Source organism: Canis aureus, chromosome X, assembly GCF_053574225.1.
Source record: "Canis aureus isolate CA01 chromosome X, VMU_Caureus_v.1.0, whole genome shotgun sequence".
NCBI classification, from domain to species: domain Eukaryota; kingdom Metazoa; phylum Chordata; class Mammalia; order Carnivora; family Canidae; genus Canis; species Canis aureus.
The window spans coordinates 15,159,662-15,168,338 of NC_135649.1; the positions used below are offsets into that span (position 1 = coordinate 15,159,662).

An 8,677-nucleotide genomic window follows, 5' to 3' on the forward strand; every position below is an offset into this window, starting at 1 on the left:
TTTCCAAGTGAAGAAATGAAATTATGAAGATATGATATATTTGGAAAATGCAATTTAAGAAAGTGCAATCAAATTAATCACTTTATAATGGATATCACTGAGCATGAAGAACCAAGTGAACCTTTAAAAATGGTCAGGCAGATGGACTTTGTAATTTAACAAATATGTATTAAGCTGCTGCTAAGTATAGTTATTACTAGATTGTAGAGGAAGGAATCATACCAAACCTGGCCCCAGAGCTTCTTTTTTCTTTTTCTTTTTTAAAAGATTTTATTTATTTATTTATGAAAGACCCACAGAGAGAGGCAGAGACATAGACAGAGAAAGAATCAGGCTCCTCGCAGGAAGCCTGATGTGAGACTCAATCCCTTGATCCGGGATCACACCCTCAGCAAAAAGGCAGACGCTCAACTGCTTAGCCACCCAGGTGTCCCCGGCACAAAGCTTCTACACTGCAGGGTTCTAGGCCTTAGTGTGGTCTTGCCTTATCTGGTAGCCTAAGCATACTCATGGCATGACTAATAGCATAGCATGGATCTATAGGACCTGTGTATTTCAACCATGACCTAAACTCATCATTGTAGATAACAGCTTCACTCCTGTAATGAGAGGCGTTTTGAGCCCTAAATTCCTCCAAGAGGAAGAAAAATTCCTCTGAAATTTCACATAAGGAAGGGATGTTACAGAAGAGAAATATATGCCATCAATGTATGCTTTGTGTGGTATAGTAGGCCCATATGCCAGTGAGGAAACCAGTTACTAGATATGTTTGTAGAGTTCAGGAAAAGAACTTGAAGTTGCTTTTATTTTTATGAACACTATGGAAGGAGAACAAAATTGAGATTTGTTTTGAATTTCATAATACTCAAATTCAGCAGATAGAACTGATCAAACTAGAGAAAGAGCTGGGTGCCAACTTGTACTTATAAGAGGCACTTCATGATATTCTTACAGTACTTTTGATGTAAATATGAAGCCAGTAGTTCAAATATATATAAAAAATACCTTTCAATAAGTTGAAAGCAGCAAGTGAATCCTGTGTGTTGGTTCAAACACAAGGAACAAAATTTAATAGTAAAGAAAATAAGAACTAAAGAACAAATGCAAAAAGCCCAGGAGTGGTGTCAGCCTTGCCTTGGATTTGATGTAATGAGGGGCTACAATACTTCACATTGATCAGAGTTGATAATTTCTGGGGTATCCTCTGAATGTCTTTTTTTTAGAGATTTTTAAAAGATTTTATTTATTTATTCATGAGAGACACATACACACACACAGAGAGAGGCAGAGACACAGGCAGAGGGAGAAGCAGGCTCCATGCAGGGAGCCTGACGTGGGAGTTGATCCCAGGTCTCCAGGATCAGGCCCTGGGCTGAAGGCAGCACTAAACCACTGAGCCACCTGGGCTGCCCTGAATGTCTTTATAGTCATTGACAGAGTAAGGGCTGTCCCAGTAGTTCACTTTCATCCAATTTTTAGCTTCAATATTTATTTTCCTTTGTCAATACATAGCCATTACTAAATGTAAACATTCATTAAACAGAAAAAAATAGGATAGCTTATCCCATTTTATAGCATTTAAGATTAAAATGATGGCTCTTGGGACGCCTCGGTGGCTCAGCGGTTGAGCATCTGCCTTAGGCCCAGGGCATGATCCTGGAGTCCTGGGATCAAGTCCCACATTGGGCTCCCTGCATGGAGCCTGCTTCTCTCTCTGCCTATGTCTCTGCCTCTCTCTCTCTCTGTGTCTCTCATTAATAAATAAAAAATAAAATCTTAAAAAATAAATAAATAACATGATAGCTCTTAAGTGAATTGTTTCTCCAGAGGTATTAGCTGTGCAGTTACATAAGCATTCATCCATTCAGCAAACTTTTAAGGCAGCTTTATTATCACTGGCATATAAAAATTTTATATATTTAAGGTATACAACCTGAAGTTCTGGTAAACATATACATTGTGAAATCATCACCAAGATCCAGCTAGTTGGCATATCCATCACTTTTATGTGGTTACCACTGTGCATGTATGTGTGTGTGTTGAAAAGATTTAAGATATATCCTTTTAGCAAATTTCAAGTATACAATACAGTATTATTCACTATAGTCATCCATGCTGTACATTATATCTCTATAACTTATTTATCTCGTGTAACTGAAAGTTAGTATGCTCTGACCAGCATCACCCCATTTCCCTTGCCCCCGCTCCAGCCCTGGCAACCACTATCCTACTGTCTGCTTCTATGGGTTTGACTATTTTAGCTTCCACACATAAATGAGATCATGCAGCACTTATCTTTTTGTGTCTGGCTTACTTAGCCTAATATTCTCCAGGTTCACCTATGTTGTTGCAAATGGCAGGATTTCCTTATTTTTAAAGGCTGAATAATGTCCCATTGTGTATACCCCACATTTCCTTATTCATTCATTTGTCAAAGGACATTTAGGTTGTTTCCATACCTTGGCTATTGTGAATAATGCTGCAGTGAACATGGGGGTGCAGATATCTCTTCACAGTCCTGTTTTCAATTCCTTTGGATACATACCTAAGAGTGGGAATGTTGGATCTAGTTTTAAGTTTTTGAGGAATCTTCATACTGTTTTTCATAATGACTGTACAAATTTACATTCCAACCAATAGTGTACAGGGTTCCCTTTTCTCCACATCCTCATAAATACTTGTTATCTTTTTGTCTTTTTTACAATAGTCATCCTAATATATGTATTTATATATATTTTTATAATCATCCTGATAGATGTGAGGTGATCTCATTGAGGATTTGATTTGCATTTCCCTAAGATTACAGATGCTGAGTACCTTTTCATGTACCTGTTGGCTATTTGAATTTCTTTTTTAAAGAAGTGTAGATTTGGGTCCTTTGCTGATTTTTTTAATTTTTTATTTATTTATGATAGTCACAGAGAGAGAGAGAGAGAGAGGCAGAGACACAGGCAGAGGGAGAAGCAGGCTCCATGCACCAGAAGCCCGACGTGGGATTCGATCCCGGGTCTCCAGGATCACGCCCTGGGCCAAAGGCAGGCGCTAAACCGCTGCGCCACCCAGGGATCCCCCTTTGCTGATTTTTAAATTTGGTTATTTATATTTTTGGTTTTGAGATGTGTAGGTGCCTTACATCTTTTGGATATTAATCCCTAATCAAATATATGGTTTGCAAATATTTTTCCCATACTTTAGGTTGTCTTTTCTTGTTGTTGATTGTTTCCTTTGCTGCTCAAAGCTTTGTAGTTTGATATAATCCCACTTGTTTATTTTTGCTTTTGCTGCTTGTGCTTTTGGAGTTATATCCAAAAAATCATTGCCAAGACCAATGTCAGGGAACATTTTCCCTGTTTTCTTCCAGGAGTCTTGATTTCAAGCTTTATGTTTATTAAGTGTGTAATCCACTTGAGCTGATTGTTGTGTATTGTGTGAGATAAGTGCTCAGTTTCATTCTTTTACATGTAGATATCCAGTTTTCCCAGCACCATTTGTTGAAGAGACTATTGTTTCCCCATGGTGTAGTTTTGGCACCCTTTTTGGATATGAACTGACTGTAAATATCTAAGTTCATTTTTGGGTTCTCCGTTTTATTCCATTGGTGTACATGTCTGTTTTTGTAGCAGTGCCATTACAATTGCTTTACAATATAGTTTGAAGTCACATTCAACATACTTTCTGTTGGATATGTAGTTACATGGATAAATGAAAAAAAAAAAAAGTTGAGGACCCAAAGGTGAGTAAGACTGTCCTTGCATTCATGGAACTCACAGTCATTGGGACATGAGAAAGAAACAGAATACTGCAACATAGTATAAGAACTATGAGAGAAGATGGAAGTGAGAACAAGAGGCTTTGGTTGCCCACAAAATGTATATTTAATTAAGAATGGAGAAGCATATTTTCTAAGGTAACTTACTAGAGAAGATGGTGATGCCCAAGCCAAGTCTTGCATGACTGAGTATTAGGAGTGAATTAAGCAAAAGAACAGAGGAAAGGCATTACAGAAAGAAAAGTCAGTATCCAAAACAATAAGCTAATACTAAGAGAGTCGAAATGGGAATTCTGGAGGTAACAAAACAAGAACTTCAATAGGATAGGAAATTTCATTTTTAGTCCTAATGTGATATTTCATCACCTCTTTGAACAATTCAGTTCAGAATTTTCCTCTATATGGTGGTATATTTCTTTCACTTTATAACTCCTAAAATTCCCTGAGGAATCTTATGATTCCTGAATGTTTACTATCAGTTTTATTCATTTGAAAAATACATTTCAAATGGCTCAGCTTTTACAAACATCTACATGGCACTGATGGATTAATATAGCATTGATGCAGTAGTTTCACTATATGTTTAATACTGAAATTGGCTCAACCAATTGCACCCCATCCCTCTATGGCTCCCTTACTTAGTATTTAATATATCACTTCTTGGGATCCCTGGGTGGCTCAGCAGTGTAGCGCCGCCTTCAGCCCAGGGAGTGATCCTGGAGACTGGGGATCAAGTCCCACGTCCAGCTCCCTGCATGGAGCCTGCTTCTCCCTCTGCCTCCCTCCTTCTGTCTCTGCCTCTCTCTCTCACTTTCTTTCTGTCTCTATCTCTCATGAATAAATAATAAAATATGATCTTTAAATATATCATATATATATTATATCACTTCTTTTTGAGCTTATTGGGCTTTATTTCTAGTAGGGAACACTTAATCCTATTGGACGGTGGTGGTTAATACTGAGTCCAACAGGACATGTTCAAATTAAAGCTCTACCTTTTTAAATTGCTGTGAAACCATGCACCAGTTAATTGACCATATTAAGCCTCTGTTTCCTCATCTGTAAGATGGAAATAATTATAATGCCTTTGTCATAGGGTTGTGGTGACAATTAAATGACATAATGATAACACACTTCACGAAGTGGCTGGCACATAATAGATATGCATTAAATATTGAACAAGTACTCAGTAAATATAAGTTCTTTCATTAGTATTTCTCTAGGTATCTCTTCCCCTTTATAGATTTGGGCCTTCCAAAACTGTCTGGGTATGCACAGTACCTGTCATGGGCTTTGTAAATCATGAGGACCCAATAAACAGAGGTTAAGATGAATTAATTCTGAGTGGGGAAAAATTAGAGAGGAAGACAAACTATGAGAGACTCTTAACTCTGGGAAACAAACAAAAAGTTGCAGAAGGGGAGGTGGATGGGGGGATAGGGTAACTGGGTGATGGGCATTAAGGAGGTTGCACCATGAGATGAGCACTAGGTGTTATACTATATGTTGGCAAATTGAATTTAAATAAAAATTTTAAAATAAAGTAAATATAAAAAAATAAAAATGCCAATTCCTCTTATTTATTAAAAAAAGAATTGATTCAAAATGAGATATGTGGTCAGTTCCCTAGTGGATAAAGACATTTATGAACATATGAGAACTTGTACTGAGCCAATTTTTCTTTCCAAACATATATTTAGCTATAACCAAAACTTTCAATTCTTCTAGGTTCCATAGCATTCTGTAAACACTATATTATCTGGGTATTATGTGACTTCTTATGGGGTTTTAGATTATGAAATATTGTGAAGCTTTTGACTAACAGAAAAAGATTTGTAGGAAATTTCAAATTTACATAATTGGTTCTTGTTTTTCTTTTTTTTTCTATATTTAGAGTTCACTGAGTGAAATAATTTCCTAGTCACAGTTGAATGGAAAACCATAGTCAAGCTACAAATTAGAGTAAAATACTAGCTTCTTGATATATTTGTTCAAAATGCAATTTTCCTCTGCTCCCAATATAATTTACTAAATAAGTACAGTCTAATTACATGTCAAATATTTTTTCTTTTTATGATGAACCAAGATATTTTTCTACCATCTAGTGATTACTTGGAATCTTGCCAGCTAGGAATCATATACCAACTGCTGAACATCCCACTCAGAGTCTCCTCACTCAACACAAGAGGCTTAGGGAGTGTTAAAACATACATCCATTAGAGCTTGATAACAATCAGAGGGAACAATGTACAAATGACTAATAAATGCTTAGACCAGAATTTCAAAAGCACAAAGCCATTTGTTTTTCTTATCAAATTAAATATTCCAAAGCTTTATTTAAATAAATGTCTCTGGTTCTGGGCATACTGTGTAGGTCAGCACACTAATATAGCCCTGTATTAGAAATGTATGTATTTACTTATGTTGCAGAAAGTAGAATAAAGGCACAAATACAAAGACATTTTCCAAAGTCTGTGACTCTGACACTGAGTTGGCATTCTTGAAAGTAATTTTGAGGGAGTCTCAAAAGTCTTTAAAGTTTTGTTGAAGATTGCATTATTTGATTCAGACCTCATCCTTCCAAAAGTGTATGTTGCAGCAGTGTCCTTCCAAACCCAAATTTGAGCAGAACAGTGTAATTTGCCTTGGCCTGCAGAATAAGATGGAAGTAACAGTGAGCGAATTCCAAACCTAGGCCTCAACATGTTTGCTTATTTCTGCTTGCTTTTAGACCTTTGCTGTTGCCAGAACATAGCTCAGGATAGCCCACCGGACTCCAAAGGAGGATGAAGGAAAAGTGGTGCAGAGTTGAGACCATAGCAAAACTCAGCCTAGATCAGCCAACTCCCAGGTATGTGAGCAAGCAAATCTGAGATTGACAGAGTTGCCCAGGCTATCCCAGATTAGATCAACCAATCCTTGAATGTGTGAGCCAGTATATCTGTGATAAGAGCTGTCCAGCTGAGCCCGACCTAGATACACCAACCCTTAGAAGTATGAGCAAGCAAAATTGTGATTAGCAGATCTGTCCTGCAGCTTCCAGCCTTGATTACTTGAGCCACAGTGTTGTGAGCTAAACAAAATGCTTACTTACCATTTATGCCACTGAGATTTTGTGTTGGTTTGCCACATATTGCTACTGTGGCCATAGTTGACTGATAAGTTTGTACAAACATGTAAAAAGTTCTGTAATATTATGTCATAACAAGAATTCTATTATCATGAGAGAAGACCAAACAGATTTACATTATCTATATCTATTTATGTTACCTGTATTTATTATCATGAATGAAGACCAAACAGATTTGCAGAATATTACACAGATGTGTACAATCTGAATTATTTTATTTCCATCTCTCAACCTGTTTACTTATCATAACTCTAAAACTAACTATATTGTCTAATAAAAATTGTCAGGAATTAAGCCAACTAAGAGACTCTAAATTCCTGAAAATCTAAATCTAAATTCAGAAAGCTCTTGTTTTATTTTTTTTTTTTTAATGTCACTTCTGGGTTTGTATCCTATTTTTTTTTTTATTGGTGTTCAATTTACTAACATACAGAATAACACCCAGTGCCCGTCACCCATTCACTCCCACCCCCCGCCCTCCTCCCCTTCTACCACCCCTAGTTCGTTTCCCAGAGTTAGCAGTCTTTACGTTCTGTCTCCCTTTCTGATATTTCCCACACATTTCTTCTCCCTTCCCTTATTTTCCCTTTCACTATTATTTATATTCCCCAAATGAATGAGAACATATAATGTTTGTCCTTCTCCGACTGACCACTCTCTTTCACCATACACAAAGATAAACTCAAAATGGATGAAAGATCTAAATGTGAGACAAGATTCCATCAAAATCCTAGAGAAGAACACAGGCAACACCCTTTTTGAACTCGGCCATAGTAACTTCTTGCAAGATACATCCACGAAGGCAAAAGAAACAAAAGCAAAAATGAACTATTGGGACTTCATCAAGATAAGAAGCTTTTGCACAGCAAAGGATACAGTCAACAAAACTCAAAGCTCTTGTTTTAAATCACAATTTTAGGCATCCAGTTGTTTATATGAAAGTTACTCTTCAACATTCAGCCTTGGATTTCGGAGGAAGAGGATACGTGGAGTTATTGTACACAGTCCTGGAAGCCATATCTGTGCAGATTTCTACATATTAACATGCTGTTAGCATTTGACCTGAAAGGGCTGGGAATGACCATCATAAGGTATTTCATGTAAGGCAATGAATAATCTGAAAATAAAATGTTAAAAGGTTTCATTCACAAAAAAAAATTAAAAAATAAAAAGTTTCATTCACAATAACATTAAAATGAAAACATGCTCAGGAACAAATTTGACAAAATAAGGGCAAATCTTATATACTGAAAACTATAAAAGGTTGTAAGAAATTAAAGAAAATTTAAATAAATGGAAAGACATTTCACATTCATGAATTCGAAGGCTTAATATTATTAAGATGGCAAATTGATCCATAGATTCACTGCAATCAAATTCTCAGGTGGCTTTTTGGCAGAAATTGACAAGCTATCCCTAAAATACATGTGGAAACGCAAGGAATCTGGAATAACCCAAAAGATAGTGAGAAAGAACAAAGTTTGAGGGCTCACACTTCCCAATTTAAAAGTTAGGATAAGGCGACATTAGTATACAGTGTGGTAGTGGTGTACAGATAGGCATATCAATTAACGGAACAAAACTGATGGCAAATCAAACTCCAATAAAAAATATACAAAAAAATTAAAAATAAAATTATTTTGAAAACATTAAAAAAACCTGAAATTCTTGAAACATCCTTATATTTGTGGTCATTTGATGTTTGACAAAGTTGTAAAGTCCGGTTTTTTTAAATTAATTTATTTTTTTGTGAAGTCCGTTTGATAGAGAATGGATTC

General features: G+C 36.3%; 1 long non-coding RNA gene across 1 annotated transcript in view; it reads left to right on the top strand.

Annotated features, from left to right (window-relative positions):
- LOC144309103 (uncharacterized) overlaps positions 1–8,467 on the top strand; it is a 107,048-nt gene extending 98,581 nt beyond the window's left edge. The window contains exons 3-4 of the long non-coding RNA XR_013375220.1: positions 6,501–6,620; positions 7,819–8,467. This is a non-coding gene — a long non-coding RNA (uncharacterized LOC144309103). The remainder of the gene's footprint in view (positions 1–6,500; positions 6,621–7,818) is intronic.
- The last annotated feature ends 210 nt before the right edge of the window (positions 8,468–8,677 follow it).